The 14,520-nt window shown below is 56.1% G+C and overlaps 2 long non-coding RNA genes across 7 annotated transcripts in view; both read left to right on the top strand.

Annotated features, from left to right (window-relative positions):
* LOC109561254 (uncharacterized) overlaps positions 1-1,396 on the top strand; it is a 42,957-nt gene extending 41,561 nt beyond the window's left edge. For all 6 annotated transcript variants that reach the window (XR_011568472.1, XR_011568475.1, XR_002181009.2 and 3 more), the window contains one exon: positions 1,120-1,396. This is a non-coding gene — a long non-coding RNA (uncharacterized lncRNA). The remainder of the gene's footprint in view (positions 1-1,119) is intronic.
* A 4,450-nt stretch (positions 1,397-5,846) lies between these two features.
* Positions 5,847-13,612, top strand: LOC139184935 (uncharacterized). The gene is made up of 2 exons (XR_011568488.1): positions 5,847-7,031; positions 13,452-13,612. It is a non-coding gene; the product is annotated as an uncharacterized lncRNA (long non-coding RNA).
* Positions 13,613-14,520: the final 908 nt, after the last annotated feature.

The following is a 14,520-nucleotide window of genomic DNA, read 5'->3' on the forward strand; positions in this document are numbered from 1 at the left end:
TGAGAGTCCCTTGGACTGTAAGGAGATCCAACCAGTCCATCCTAAAGGAGATCAGTCCTGGGTGTTCTTTGGAAGGACTGATGCTAAAGCTGAAACTCCAATACTTTGGCCACCTGATACGAAGAGTTGACTCATTGGAAAAGACTCTGATCCTGGGAGGGATTGGGGGCAGGAGCAGAAGGGGACGACGGAGGATGAGATGGCTGGATGGCATCACTGACTCAATGGACATGAGTTTGAGTGATCTCCGGCAATTGGTGATGGACAGGGAGGCCTGGCGTGCTGCAATTCATGGGGTCGCAAAGAGTTGGACACGACTGAGCGACTGAACTGAACTGAACTGAAATTGTCTCTATTCCACAAAAGTATCTTCACTCCTCACTCGTGTGGGATTGTGTCTCTAAAACTTCCACGGCTTTTACTTTCCCCTGCATCTGAGCAGGCGGCACCCAGTTCACTTGATCTGTCTCCCATGGCGAGTCCTCTGAGAACTCCCCTCCCGCTGAAGCTTTCACACTTGAACTTCCAGGGCACCCATGTGCACTCTCCCTCTTTAGCTCCACCTCCCTGCTTTCTGCAAGGACAGGATCTCTCCCCTGCTGGGGACCCCTTGCCATTGTCTCATGGTTCTGTTTCTGAGGCCGAGCACGTTTGGGATGGAGTCAGCTCTGCCTGCCGGGCTGATGAGACCTCAGGATGGTTTCACCTCCACCACAGGAGGGCTTCTTCTCTGCCTCTAGTGTTTGCTTGTCCCCAGTAGCAGTCATGGTGCTGCGGGCCCTGTGAAGGGGGACCTCATAATTTCCTCCAGAACAGTGAAGTTGTAACAGAGCAGGACCCTCTGGGACCTTCCTGGGACAGACTCCACCCCAGAGTCCTCCACCTGCCTCGTTTGTAAAAAAAGCTGTAGTCTCCATGGCCGCCTCTGAGTCACTGAAGCCTGGCTCAAGAATTAATGCTTGAAAGGATGTGAGCATTGAGTAACGAAAAATGGCAGTTGGGTCAAAACTGGTGACAATTTAAAAAAATAGATCAGCCATATGGTAATCACAGAATCTTTAGTTCCTCCCTGAAGTAGCTTGATAACTGTCTGATACACACTCCTGAATTGTTCTACAGATACTGAAATCCTCACCAAATGGAAGAAGTTCACTGAATGATGGCCATGAATGAGTAGTCCCTAGACTGGTCAGGACTAGATGGCTGATGATGGAGATTCCTAGAAGACCATCCCGTTACCTCACCACCAATCAGAAGAAAACCACAGCCTGCAGCCCTTACCCTACATGTTGCCTTTAAAAACCCTTCCCGAAAAGCCACCGGGGAGTAGGGACTTTTGAGCACAAGCTGCCAGTCTCCTTGCTCAGACCTACAGTAAACCTTCCTCTGCTCCAGACTCCAAGTTTTTGGTTTGTCTGGCCTCACAGTGCATCAGGCACATGGACTTGGGTTTGACAATGAAATAAAGGAGTAAGCTGGACGTTTCAAGCCACCAGCCTCAGCTGGTCACAGGCCACCGCCCTGCCACAAACCTGCTCTGTCCCAAGGGGGTGGGTCTTCCAGGCCCTAAGCAGCCTGGACCCTAGCCCTTCACCCATAGGATGGGGGTCCTTCCCAGAACCAGGCACAGCTGTGGCTGTGACCCTGTGGGGGAGGTGCTCAGCAGGCTTTTTTTCTCCTGCTTTTGCTCAGCGGGCTTCTCTTCCCTCTTTCCCCAGGTCTTGGAGCCGCCAGGACCTCCCTGTGTTGTGTCCGTGTGTCCGCAGGATTTTGGATGATGTGCTGTTAAAAGTGGGCGTTGGAGACATGATGTCTGTCAGGGATTCGGGGTCCTGTGGAGGGAGGGGTGTGGGAATCCTGCTCGCCACGACTGTCCATCCACTGCAACTCACTCATCCGTCCACACAGAGCCTGGGTCCAGCCCGCGCGGAAGGGTTGGGGCTCAGTGACAGCAGGACTGTGCCCGGGTGTAGTTCACAGCCACGTCGGCGCAGACAGGAACCCGCCTGTGTTCCCGGGCTGTGGGGTCAGCCTCTCCAGCCCTCACTGTCCCCACACAGCCTAATGGGGATGTCTATACTGCCCAGCTCCTGACCTCCAGGTCTGCCTTGCCTTGTCTTCCCAAGCGCCACTCCTCAGACCCAGACCCCTAGCGCCTGGCCCTCACCTCCGTCCTTCAGCATCTGCCTTCATCGGCTGAGGATGTCCGGTCCCTCTGGGAGCCCAGCCAGCTGCCTCCCCCATCCACTCCCACACACCCCCCACCCCGTCTCAAAGGGGCGCTGATCACCCCTACCATCCAGACACTCCTTGAGAAGGCCGCTGAGGCCTGGGGAGGTCACGTGTGCTGGGGTTCAGAGCCAGGGTAGTCTCTCTGAGGCCAGGCTGTGCCTGCAGGAGGCTCACGCTCTTCCCAGGGTGTCCTGCCTGGAAGCTGGGGCCTGGGGTGGACATTTGCTTTGGGGCCGGGCTCTGCGATCGGGGGTCCCATTATACACAATGACTGCTGCTAGAAGGCCTCTGTACTCATCTGGGAGTGTCCCAGGCACAGACGTCACTCATCAGGGGCTGCTGCACATGGATAACTCAATGGGCCCCTGGGCAAACGGGCCCCAGTGGAGCCCTGCCCTGGGAGGCACCCAGGGGGTGTCAGGGTGTGGACGGCCCCTCCTCTGACCTCCTCGTGGCCCTTTCTCCCACCCAACGGAACTCTTAGGTGGATGGGGTCTCATCCCCCCACCTCCGGGGACTGCTGGCTCTACAGGAGCATTATCCTGGCCTTCACCTTTGCCCTGGGTGTTTCGGGTCAGCAGGGGGTGGGCAGTGAATCCTTTCCCCACCCCTGCCAAGTGTGGAAGACAGGGGGCTGCCCGCCAAGGCTGAACCCCTGAATTCTCAGAAATGCACCTGGGGGCCCTTGGCCTCCCTGCTGGTCTCTGGCCCTCATGCAGGGAGTGTCTGGGGAAAGGTGGAGATCCCTAGTGCCCCTCCCACCCACAGAGGGAGGGAAGAAAGCACATTCTGCCTGTGACTTTCCAGCCTGGCAGCGGTGGCTCAGAGCTGGTACTCCCTGCGACCTCCCTCACCATCCATCTGTCCAGGGAGCTCTGTCACCGGGCCCTGTGAGTGGGGCTTTGGGGGCATGGCTCCATTTCTCAGAGGTCACCTGGAGGCCTCCCCAGCTGATTTACAGTCGAGCACAGAGGCTCTGAGACTCTGGTCCCGGGGCAGAGCAGCGTCTCCCGTCCTGTGTCCATTAGCTGATTACTCTCCTCTTTCCCTCCTTGGGGAGTGAGCGGCTGGTTCTCCAGCCTTCACAAGCGACAGCATCCTTTTGTCCTTTGTTTGTCCTCCTCTCACTGACAACAGAAAGTGGCCGCCCCCTCTGGAGACCCCAGCTCACTTTCCACCCTGCCCCCGCCCAAGCATCGCCTCTCTTCGTGCTGACAGAGCAGAGCTCAGCTTTAACCCTTCCCTCCCCTCCACTCCATGGCCTGGATGAGTCTGGTTGCTGGGAAGACCAAGCCAGGATTAGAGCCTCGGAACTTCCCTGGAGTAGGGAGGGGGCTGGAGATGGAGTGACCGGTGGTCAGGCCCATGTGAGGAAGCCTCCACACCATCCCAGCCTAAGGTGCAGGGGGTCCAGGTCAGCAGACACATCCAGGATGGGAGGTGGCACACTCCACTCCTCAGGGACAGAAGCCCCTTCCTGCGGGACACTCCCCGACCTCGCCTGTGTGTTTCTTGGCCTGGCTGCTTGTCTGTGTCCTTTATCATCTCCTTAATTACATAATAAACTGGTGAACATGGCTGTTTCCGAGGGCTCTGGGAGCTGCTCCTGCAGATCAGTGGAACCCGAGGAGGGGTCCTGGGAACCCCGACTTACAGTTGGTCAGTCAGAGCACAGGTGACAAGCTGGACTTGCGGCTGGCAGCACCTGTGGGGCTTGCTATCACCCCAGGGAGGCGTGGTAGTACTGAGTTAGCTCGTAGGATACCCAGCGGTGGCCGGGGAGATGCTCAGTGTGGGGAAAACCCAGACCCTCGAGGTCAGAAGTGCTGTGTGTGTCAGGGGGCCACTCGCAGGAGTGTCCCCGACACACTGGGGTCGCCACTGAAGGTCAGCACCAGCCTCTGTCCCAGGTGGCCGGCTGGGCCAGCCTGGGTGCCTTTGACCACAGACACCTATGGGTGCGGGAGCTCGGCGGCTGTCCAGTGAAGAGGTCCATGAGAATGTCCCCATGCCATCCGTGGGGGTCCAGGAGGGCTATGGTGCCCCCAGCACCACGCAGAAGGGGCCAGACCCCGACCTCAGACCTGGCCTCCCATACAGCCCTCACGTCTCCCTGCCAGGGCCGCTTCCTTCCCCAGCACCCAGCGCCCTCTGAGGGGAAGGAGGTGGGGGTAGATGAGGCCCTTTTCGCTGGGGGTGGAGTGCAGCCTGGGGGTGTTGGAGAGTCTTCAGGGTCAGAGGCTCAGGCAGACTTGGCACCCGGTCAGCGCAGGGCTGGTCAGAGAACACCCAGCTGCAAGTCCGCCGAGCAGGACTGCGATGCCCTCCTTTCAGCCCGGTTTATCTGTCTCCCCAGATGGCGGCTCTGTTCTAGGAAGGCTCCTGGAGTGTCGGGTGGCTGCAGGTGCCCCCTGCTCACAAGCCATCCCTAGCCCCCAGCCCCCCCATGCCTGGGCAGCTGGCACCCCGCCTACTGGCTCTACCCCCAGGCTCCTGGCCCCAGACTCTGCCAGCTGTGCCCACCTCTTTGCGCCCGGGAGTCATTTGCACCTATTTGCAGGCAAGAAGTGGCAGCTGTGGCCTCCTCCCACCGGGGGTTTCTCAGCATCAGGAAGCTTTCCCTGAATTTGGCTCAACAAGAACTGGAGAGATTCGATTTGACACATGGCTTTTGGCTCTGCCAAGTGCCGGGAACCCGGGAGTTGAGGCGAGCGACAGCCCTGCCTGCAGACACCCTGGAAACCGTGGGTCCACGTGTGCTGCCAGGGCACCCAGAGGCCCGAGGGGCTCCTGGCTTCCTAGGACCCCCCCATAAAAACAGTAAAAATTCTATGTTACAACTATTGATAGGAAGGCCAATGCATCAATATTATACATGAAAACATTTTCTTCAAGATCAAAATTTTTTGTCTTTCTTTTAATTTTGAATGTAATTAAAACACTGATCGGAGAAGGTGATGGCACCCCACTCCAGTACTCTTGCCTGGAAAATCCCATGGACGGAGGAGCCTGGTAGGCTGCAGTCCATGGGGTCGCTAAGGGTCGGACACGACTGAGCGACTTCACTTTCACTTTTCACTTTCATGCACTGGAGAAGGAAATGGCAACCCACTCCTATGTTCTTGCCTGGAGAATCCCAGGGACGGCGGAGCCTGGTGGGCTGCCGTCTATGGGGTCTCACAGAGTTGGACACGACTGAAGCGACTTAGCAGCAGTAGCAAAACACTGATGTGGGCCCAGGTGGCCTGAGAGCTCTAAAGCCCCAGTGGAGCTTGGAGACACTTGGGGTTGGGCAGTAAGGTGACGGGGGAGGCTGGGGCTACTTGTGGGTGCAAGGCCCATGTGGAGGGGCAGGAGTGGGCACAGGAGGGCAGGGGGCTCACCACCCACACCTATGTATGCCTGGAACCAGGGTACACACAGCCCTACCCCCAAGGTAGATGCAAAGATGCCAACGGTGGGTGTCTGAACCCCCAAGGCGATGACCAAATTGTCTGCACTCGATCCCAGGCCCTTGGGCAGGCTCCTGGCCTCCAGTCGGGGAGGAAGCTGGTGCAGCTCGTGAACCGGTAAGGGCCCTGGGGGTGGTGTGGCTGGTGTGCTCCACGCTCTAGAAACTTCAGACGTGCCCACCGCCAACCTATCTGTGGAGGAGCGAGGCCAGTGGGGTGGCAGGGTGGAAATGAAGTGGGCTCCTCTGAAGGACCCCAATTCTGTCTTCAGCCCTGGGGGTAGATTTGGGGATCACCATGGGCTGAACTGTGTCCCCTAAACCCACATGGTGCAGCCCTGACCCCCAGCACTCAGAATGGGAGGTGATGAGAGACATGGTCTTCACAGGGCCGTGTGGGTGATCCCATGGGACTAGTGTCTTTATGAGAAGAGAAGATGAGGACACACACGGACACGCACAGAGGGACGACCACGTGGGACCCAGGAGGGGACGGCCTCACCTGTCAAATGCCCCTCATGCAAACCCAGCCCAGCCTCTCCTTGCTCGTGAGCTGACCTTGACTTCTCGCCTGGAAACGCCTCTCACTCAACGTCTCTTTCCCTTGCAGGACCTCGAGTACAGTCCCTGCCTTACATTCCTTGTTTTTATCTTAGTAGTTTCTGGGGTTTACTCAGAATTCGCTGCACCCACTACAGTGAGTGCATCATGAGTGAGGTTACTCACCTTCTCGCTCCCAACCTGACCCTAAAACGAAACATAAACAAGGTTGGGATCATGTCTTCGAGGGGATAAGTAGACGCCATGTAGGTCGTGAGGGAGACTATGACCGTCGCTCACGCTTCAGGGCAACGCCACTATTTCCTGTGCCGTTCACACAGGAAGAGAGGCTGCCGAGTGTTTCATGTTAATGAAGAGAGCTCTTTCAGAATTATCAGACGGATTTTTACCGTATCTCTGTGAGATCAGTGTATTTTCACCTTCAGAACTTTGATTTGGTCATTTTCTTTGTCTCCTTTTCATGCTCATACTTCCTTCTACCTTCTTGAACATACAGGCTCTAGTAGTCAAAATCGTTTTAATGTTCTTATGTGCTAATTCTATCTGTGTCTTTTCTAGGTCTGCTTCTATGGACAGACTTTGATCCTAGTTATGGATCGCATTTTCCCACTTCTTTCCATGCGTAGTTTTTTTGTTTTTTTTTTTCCATACTGTATAGTATGTGGGATCCTAGTTACCCGACCTGCGATGGAATCTGTGCCCCTCTCATCGGAAGTGCAGAATTTCAACCACTGGACCACCAGGGAAGTCCCTACGGGTAGTAATTTTAAAATGGACAGCAGACATTGTGAGTGTTACAGCACATGTGCTGGACTTTTGATATTACTTCACCTGTCTGGGGGCTTTGTTGGGGTCATTTTGAGGCTTGCTTTAAGGCTTCCTTAGCGTGGGTCTTTTTTCTGGGGCCTCTCTCACCTACCTGTCCCTACTCCTCCAGGGTTAGGATGGCTTTGCTGGCTGGAGAAAACAGGAACTACTCCGGCCTTGTGTAAGCTACCGAACTTGTTCTGCCTACTCCTTCCAGCAGCTCGTTCTTGGGTGTAGCCAGTTTCTAAGCACATGTGCACGGGTCACCTCAATCCTAGACTTGGGGGAACCCCCTGCAGTTACCTCCCCTCCCCCCTCTTTAGTCCACTCTTCTCTCATTCTGTTGTTGTTCAGCCACTGTCATGTTCGACTCTCTGCGACTCCATGGACTGCATGCAGCACGCCAGGCCTCCCTGTCCCTCGCTGTTTCCCAGAATTTGCCCAAGTTCATGTCCATTGAGTCTTTTCTCATACTGTCTTTGAAACTTTCCGGTTTCAGCACAGTGTATTCAGGTATCTTTACACTGGATGGAGTGTGCATCCAGGCATCTTTACCTCTCTCCATCTTTACCCTACTTGCTGCTGCTGCTGCTAAGTCACCTCAGTCATGTCCGACTCTGTGTGACCCCATAGACGGCAGCCCACCAGGCTGCCCCGTCCCTGGGATTCTCCAGGCAAGAACACTGGAGTGGGTTGCCATTTCCTTCTCCAGTGCATGAAAGTGAAAAGTGAAAGTGAAGTCGCTCAGTCGTGTCCGACCCTTAGCGACCCCATGGACTGCAGCCTACCAGGCTCCTCCGTCCATGGGATTTTCCAGGCAAGAGTACTGGAGTGGGGTGCCATTACCCTGCTTAGACCCCTTAAAATGTTAGCCTCTAATGAATGGCATCTTCTTTGCTCATCATGTCTTGACTATCCCTTAGCCCTGTTTACCCCTGCTTCCTTCTGGAGCCCAGACAGGCCATGTGCAGCCATAGGCTCCATGTACAATGCTGACCACTAACCAAGGATTGTTTCCTCTCTTCCTTTTTCCATGCTGCATTCTGGGTGACTTCTCCTGGTTCAGCCTCTAGTTCACTAATTTTACACACAACTGCATCTAATTTGCTGCTTAATCTATCCACTGAGTTTTCAATTTCATTTATCATTTTTTATTTGTAGAATTTTCCCCATATCTGCCTCATCAGTGTTGATCATCTCTTGTGCATCTACTTCTAATACTTTCTTTTATTCTTTCAAGCAAGTCACCCCCAACTTGAGACCACGCTAAACTATACCCTTTCTGGGGTTCTCTGTTTGCCTAGAGGTAGTGTGACCATTGGAGGACCCATGTGAGTCCTTGTGAGGTTTCTCAGAGCAACCTCTGTCTTCCCTTCCCTTCTTCTCACTGTCTGTCCCTGCTCCATCCAGATCCTTCTGGGGATAAGGTTTTCCTTTGAGTGTGTGGTTCTCTGGGACACCTGGTACTGTGTCTGGACTCTGTCTGGACTCCCATCCTTGCCCATGCTTCAGGCCCCTCTCCCCCACTAGGGCTTTCTGCAATCTAGGCTCCAGGTCACAAGGGCCCTCTGACCTGAGTACACACTCACCAAGTTGCTTCTGGATCTGCATGGCTTCCCTTGCTCCAGGCAGCCTGGCCATGCTCTAGAGACATCATGGAGTACGTTTCCAAGACATCTGGGCGCTCTGAATTGAAAGGGTATCTTCAGCTGGATAAGCAGACCCTCTCTCCTGGGAAATGGGCTTGCGCCCTCCCCTCTTTCCTCTGCTGGAGATGGAGAGAGAGGGGCCCTGGAGAAGAAGCAACCACTGCAACTCTGTGCAACTTCTGCCTGTCACCTCTGTTTGCAACTGTCCACAAGTGCTATCTGCCCATTTCACAGGTGGGGACAGCAGGGCTCCTGAGGCTGGACAGCCAATCCTGGTCACCTGGGCCTTTCTGAAGGTCATACCTTTGCAACCCTGCTCCACGGGGTGGGCCTGGCAGGCCATTGAGGAGCAGGACACCCAACCACAACCACTTCAGGGCCTCGGGGCTCCATGCACCGTGGTTCAGAGCTGACAGAGTCTGCCACACTGCCAGCACCTGCACAGAGTGACCATGTCCACCTGGGAGGGACGGGCTATGCAGAGCACCCCACTGGGGGTGGAGACACTGGCCTCCCCACTGCCTGCCCCATTCTGATGGGGCCTTCCCTGACCTCCAGAGACTGCAGCCCCCAGGTCTCCTGCCCCTGGCCCTTTCAGTCAAGCCGACAGTGATTTCTGCAGAGATGAGGCCTTATCTCTCTCCTTCTGCTTGTCACTCCCATTTGCAAATACAGCCTGGCACTTCTGCACGGCCTGATCAAATATTCATACCCGAGCGCTTCCTAAGTGGCCAGACGGGGCCGCAGAAGGCTCTGTGCTCTATCTGACTGTGGAAGCCACGTGGGGTGTGTGGGAAGGCTGGGCCTCAGCACCACTGCCTCTGACAGGAAGGCTCAGGCTGGGGCAGTAAAGGCAGAAAAGCACCCACGGTGGGGCTGCAGGTGGGGGTCCAGGTGTGAGGGATGGGGCCAGAGCTGCCCTGTCCACAACATGGGGTCTCCTGCTTCCTTATCGCTGGGCCACTTGCTGGGGTTAGAGAGCCAACTCCTCCAGCCCCAGGTCCTGCCCTGTCCTGTAGCTCAAAGCCTGGGGCCTTCACTGAGGGTTCCGTGGGGAGACCTGGGGTGCTCATCCCTGGCACAGGCCTGTCTCTGTGATACTGTTCCCCCTCTGCTGCCCTGGCTGCTGACCCCACCCCCGATGGCTCCCCACTTCCTCCCAGGAATAGCAAGGAACCCACCCAGCTGCCCACAGCTGGCACTACGTTGAGATCATGTCATCCACAGAAGCCACCAGAAAGGGGAGTGCGTCTCCTCCAGGTGAGGGGGCAGCTGAGGACAAGGGTGGTGGGAATCTGCTCCCTGAGGTGCAATTTGGCAGGGGTGAAGTCAGGGTCAGGGGCAAGTTCAGGGTCATGGACTGGGGCAGGGGCAGGGTCACAGACAGGGTAGAGTTGGGGGGGTGGGCAGGGTCAAGGTCAGGGTCAGGGTTGAGGTCAGAGTCAGGGTCATGGATAGAGGCAGGGAAGGGAGGGGCAAGTCCTGGGGGTCTCCAGCAGGCAGGCTGGGTCCAGTCCATCCCACAACCTGCCTGAGCACTTGCTCTCAGGGTGGAGGCTCCACATACTGGGGCAACGGTGAAGAAGTTGCCAGAGCTCTGCCCTGGGTGGCAGTGCTGCATACCAGCTAGAGAAACCGTGGGCTTGCTGGGAGCTCTGTTGGAGGGGAGGCTGCAGGACAGCCACAGTGGAGCTGGGAAAGATCTCACTTGGCAGGAGGAGGTGTGAGCGATGGTTGCAGGCCTGGCAGGGCCAGCATGGCTGGTGGGGGCACCCAGGCCTCACGTGGGGCCTGTGGTCTTGGGGAAGATGCCAGGGTGGACTCAGAACTGGGAAAACTTGAGGAGTTGGGCATAGGGGAGATCAGCTGAGTTAAGTTCTCAGAAGGGTCCTTCTGTCACTGTATTAAGGGCAGACTGTAGGGTGAGGATAGGGGCTGGGGGGCATTTAAGAGACTCTGGGAATAATCCAGAAAACCTGATGGGGGCTTGGCCTGGGAGTACAGGGAGGACATCAGGAAGGGTCAGAGGAAGGGTAGGGTGTGGAGAAGCCTGGAAGACGGAAAGTGGGCAGGCTGTCGGATGAGGTTCCAGATGTGAGAGAAACGGCTCTGCTGGACAGATGAGCTGTGGGGGCAGGAACTCAGGGCCCAGGGAGTCCCAGTGTCCACCGGGTGGGGGACACAGTGTGGCTGGAGCTGCAGGGCTGACAGACCAGGAGCTAGAGGTGAGGAGGGGCCGAGGGGAACCCTGGGCCCACCGCAGGACAGGAGGATCTGGAAGAAAGTGTGTCCAGGAGAGGGGAAGGGTCAGCTGCTGCCCTGGGAGGAGGCCCCGATCGGCCGTATTTATACCAGTGACAGATCGCCACTAGAGGAAGTGTCCTCTCTGCCTCCTTGGTTATCTTGCTGTCCGTTCCTCTCCTTGGTGTCTCCCAATGGTCAGGACACTGCAAACCCACTTCCACGTCCAGGTTTCTGGTCCCATGTGGTGGTCACCCGAGTGGTGGCGAGAGACTGTGTGCTCCTCCCGGGTCAGCCCCCACCTGCTGGCGAGTCCTCCCCACTCCCCCTGGTCACCCGGTCCCTGTACTTTCGGCCCTGCTTCCTTCTGGGGGTGTTCTCCTCGCTGCTCAGCTTTGAGAAGCTCAGGTCCTCCCCTCTGCTCCCGACCTCCACAGGTCTGTGCGGGAAGCCCCCACATGGGCCCTTTCATCCTGCAGTTGTGCTTGCTGCTTTCAGTATTTGTTCTGAAGAAACACTTGCACACGTGTATGTACACACACACACATGCATGCACACACATGCACACGTGCATGCACACAGAAACAGGCACACATGCACACACATGCGCACACAAACATACACACATGTGGATGCACAGGGATGCTCATTACCATGCTGCTTGAAATAGTAAGAACAAGGAAGCCATGCACCTTGCCTTCCGTGTTCACACCAGCCTTGACACAAGTGGCGGTAAACAAAGCCCAGTAGAGATTTGGGTGGAGTCGGGGGCGGGTGTGGTTACCACATGTGGGATATGCTCAGTAGCAAAAAAAGATCATTAGCAATCTTACTTGTGAAGAAGGGAGCAAAAGCCTACAATTTTAAAAGTAGCAGTGTGAATCTGACAACAGATTAAAAACCAACAGCCGCTATCGGACGTGGTGGTCCTGAGCGCAGGGGTGACGCCACAGCAGGAGACCTGCCCGTGGGGCCACCGGTGTGCAGGGCTGTGCCAGGCGCATCGTGTGGTCTGGCTGCTGCCGCACCCTGGGGCAGTTTTCTGTGTGTCGAGGAAACCAGTGAGTCAAGCCACACCGGTGCTTGTGCCATTTGCCACGAAGGGGGATGTTCTCAAAGTTCTGGTGCAGCTGAATCACTCCTGTCTGGGGCACTGCAGCTCTCCTTCCTGCTTGTTGAGACTGTTTCCCAATCTCCCCAAACCCCAGCCGGGCTTGGAGCCGCTCCTGCCATGGCTGCCCATCCTCTGCTTGGGTATCCGCGTCTCCAGCAGGGCCCTCGCCTGCATGTCCTTACACGCATACAGGAGAGTTGTGACACACATCCCCAGCTTTCTCTGGGGTCCCTGCGCCTGGTCTCTCCTTCCACACCTCTCTTCTCCCACCCTTATATTTAGGGCATGTCTCCCACCAAATCCAGTCTGACAAGCCTTAGCTTGTAGCTGAAATATATGGCTCTTTCACACTTGGCTTAATTATTTAGGTTCAGATCCACCATGTTACACTTGTCTTTTTTTTCCCCCATCAGTTCCTGGTTCTTCTTTCGTTCTTTCTTATTCCATACTTACCCTCTGTTGGCTGGCCAGTTAGAAATTACTCTCTGGTTGTCAAAGTCTAGCGTTCGTTGCCCCATCACCTCATGGCCGACCATGCCAGGATCCGGCTTGCCTTCCTGCCCTGTGCATATTGTTCATCTTTGTTTTAACACTGCTTACAATTTATACTCTGGAACTTATTATTACTGTTCATAATGTTAGCTTCTATTTATTTAATCACCATATCTCTCACTTTTCTTTCCTTCCTTGATCCCCAAGTTTCCCTCTGGGGTCCTCTTCCTTCTGACTGAAGCATTCGTTTTCATCCGTGTCTGTGTGTACACGTGAACCTGTGTGCATGCACACGTCTGCGCGTATGCAGGGCGGCCCTGCCTGTGGGCTGACCTGTGTGTCTGCTCTGGCCCCTCCCGGCTGAGCTGTGGGAGCAGCATCAGGGTCTGATCAGCTCCTGGAGGGAGCTGTGGGGACTCCTGGGCAGAGGTGGATGGTATGGTGGGGCGTTGGCCCCACATCCTGCTGTTCCCTCCTGAGGCACACGGAGGGGTCCACAGCTTTTCCCTTTAGCACAGGGCTTGGGCACTTCAGCCCACCTGGGCAGACGCCCCCTAGGTCCACAGGCACCGGGTGCCCCCACACTTTTGAACCCATATGCAGCTGTGGGGCCAGCAAGCCCCAATATGGGGAAACTGGCCCCCTCCTGCCCATGGCTGGCTGGGCCAGACAGGCACTGGCTGGGGTCTGTGCTGCAGACCTGAGAAGCACGCGCCGTCCACCTTGGACACGCCTCGGACGCGCCGGATCCTGCATGCGGAGCAGTGGGGACCAGCACTCCGGCTGTGCCCTCAGACGGCTTGTGCCTCCGCGTCCTCTTCCTGTTGCGAGAGGGCTCGCTTAATTTCATTTTCAGACAATACTTAAAAACACAGAATCCTGACAGCCGGCTTCTGGTTGACAGGACAGATCATTCTGATTTGAGTTGAAGCAGTCGTGTCCTGCTCTGAAAGGAGGTCCAGGAAGCTGACGAGGACACGCCGCGCATTTCCTCTGGAGTCTCTGGAGCGGAGGGGCCCATGAAATATTTACGGCAAAAGTGAATAAAACATCCAGCTGGAAGCACTTTACCCCCCAGGAGCTGAGTGAGATGGGGCGAGTTTTTGGGAGATAAAGATTGGCTTTTCCCGGACATCTGTTTTGGCTTCCCTGGTGGTTCAAATGGTAAAGAATCCACCTGCAATGGAGGAGACCTGGGTTCGACCCCTGGGTTGGGGAGAGCTCCTGGAGTTGGAAATGGCAACCCACTCCAGTCTTCTTGCCTGGAAAATCCCATGGACAGGGGAGCCTGGCAGGCTATTGTCCATGGGGTCGCAAAGAGCCAGACACGACTGAGCTACTGAGCACCATGGACGCTCCGCAGACGTGGTTTGTGTTGGCTAGGCCTGTGGCGACGTCCACGCTGGGGACACGGTTGCCCACGCCCTCCCAGCTCCCCATCCTCAGGTCCTCACAGCTGCCCCAGGGCGCCACCTGCTGTCAGCACGCAGGAAGTGTGCCCAGATCTCGAGCTAGAAGTGTGACAACCTGGGGCCTCAGAATCCAGGAGAAGCACTAATGTTCCCCCCACCCCACCCCCATCCCCCATCCCCCACCTCCCACCTTCCAAGCCGGTGCCATGACTGGCTCGAGGTCAAGCTGTGCCGCAGCTTGTGGTTTTATCTAAAGAAAGAAACCCGGTTAGGGGGAAACGAGCCAAGTTTGAGAGACAAAATGGTGCTGTATTTTGCGTCTCAACCTGTGGTGATTTCTGGCGACCTGTCAGGGGTTCCCTGATAGCTCAGTTGGTAAAGAATCCGCCTGCAATGCAGGAGACCCTGGTTCGATTCCTGGGTTGGGAAGATCCCCTGGCGAAGGGATAGGCTACCTACTCCAGTATTCTTGGGCGTCCCTTGTGGCTCAGCTGGTAGAGAATCTGCCTGTGATGCTGGAGACCTGGGTTCAATCCCTGGGTTGGTAAGATCCCCTGGAGA

This window comes from Bos indicus, chromosome 1 (assembly GCF_029378745.1).
Source record: "Bos indicus isolate NIAB-ARS_2022 breed Sahiwal x Tharparkar chromosome 1, NIAB-ARS_B.indTharparkar_mat_pri_1.0, whole genome shotgun sequence".
NCBI classification, from domain to species: domain Eukaryota; kingdom Metazoa; phylum Chordata; class Mammalia; order Artiodactyla; family Bovidae; genus Bos; species Bos indicus.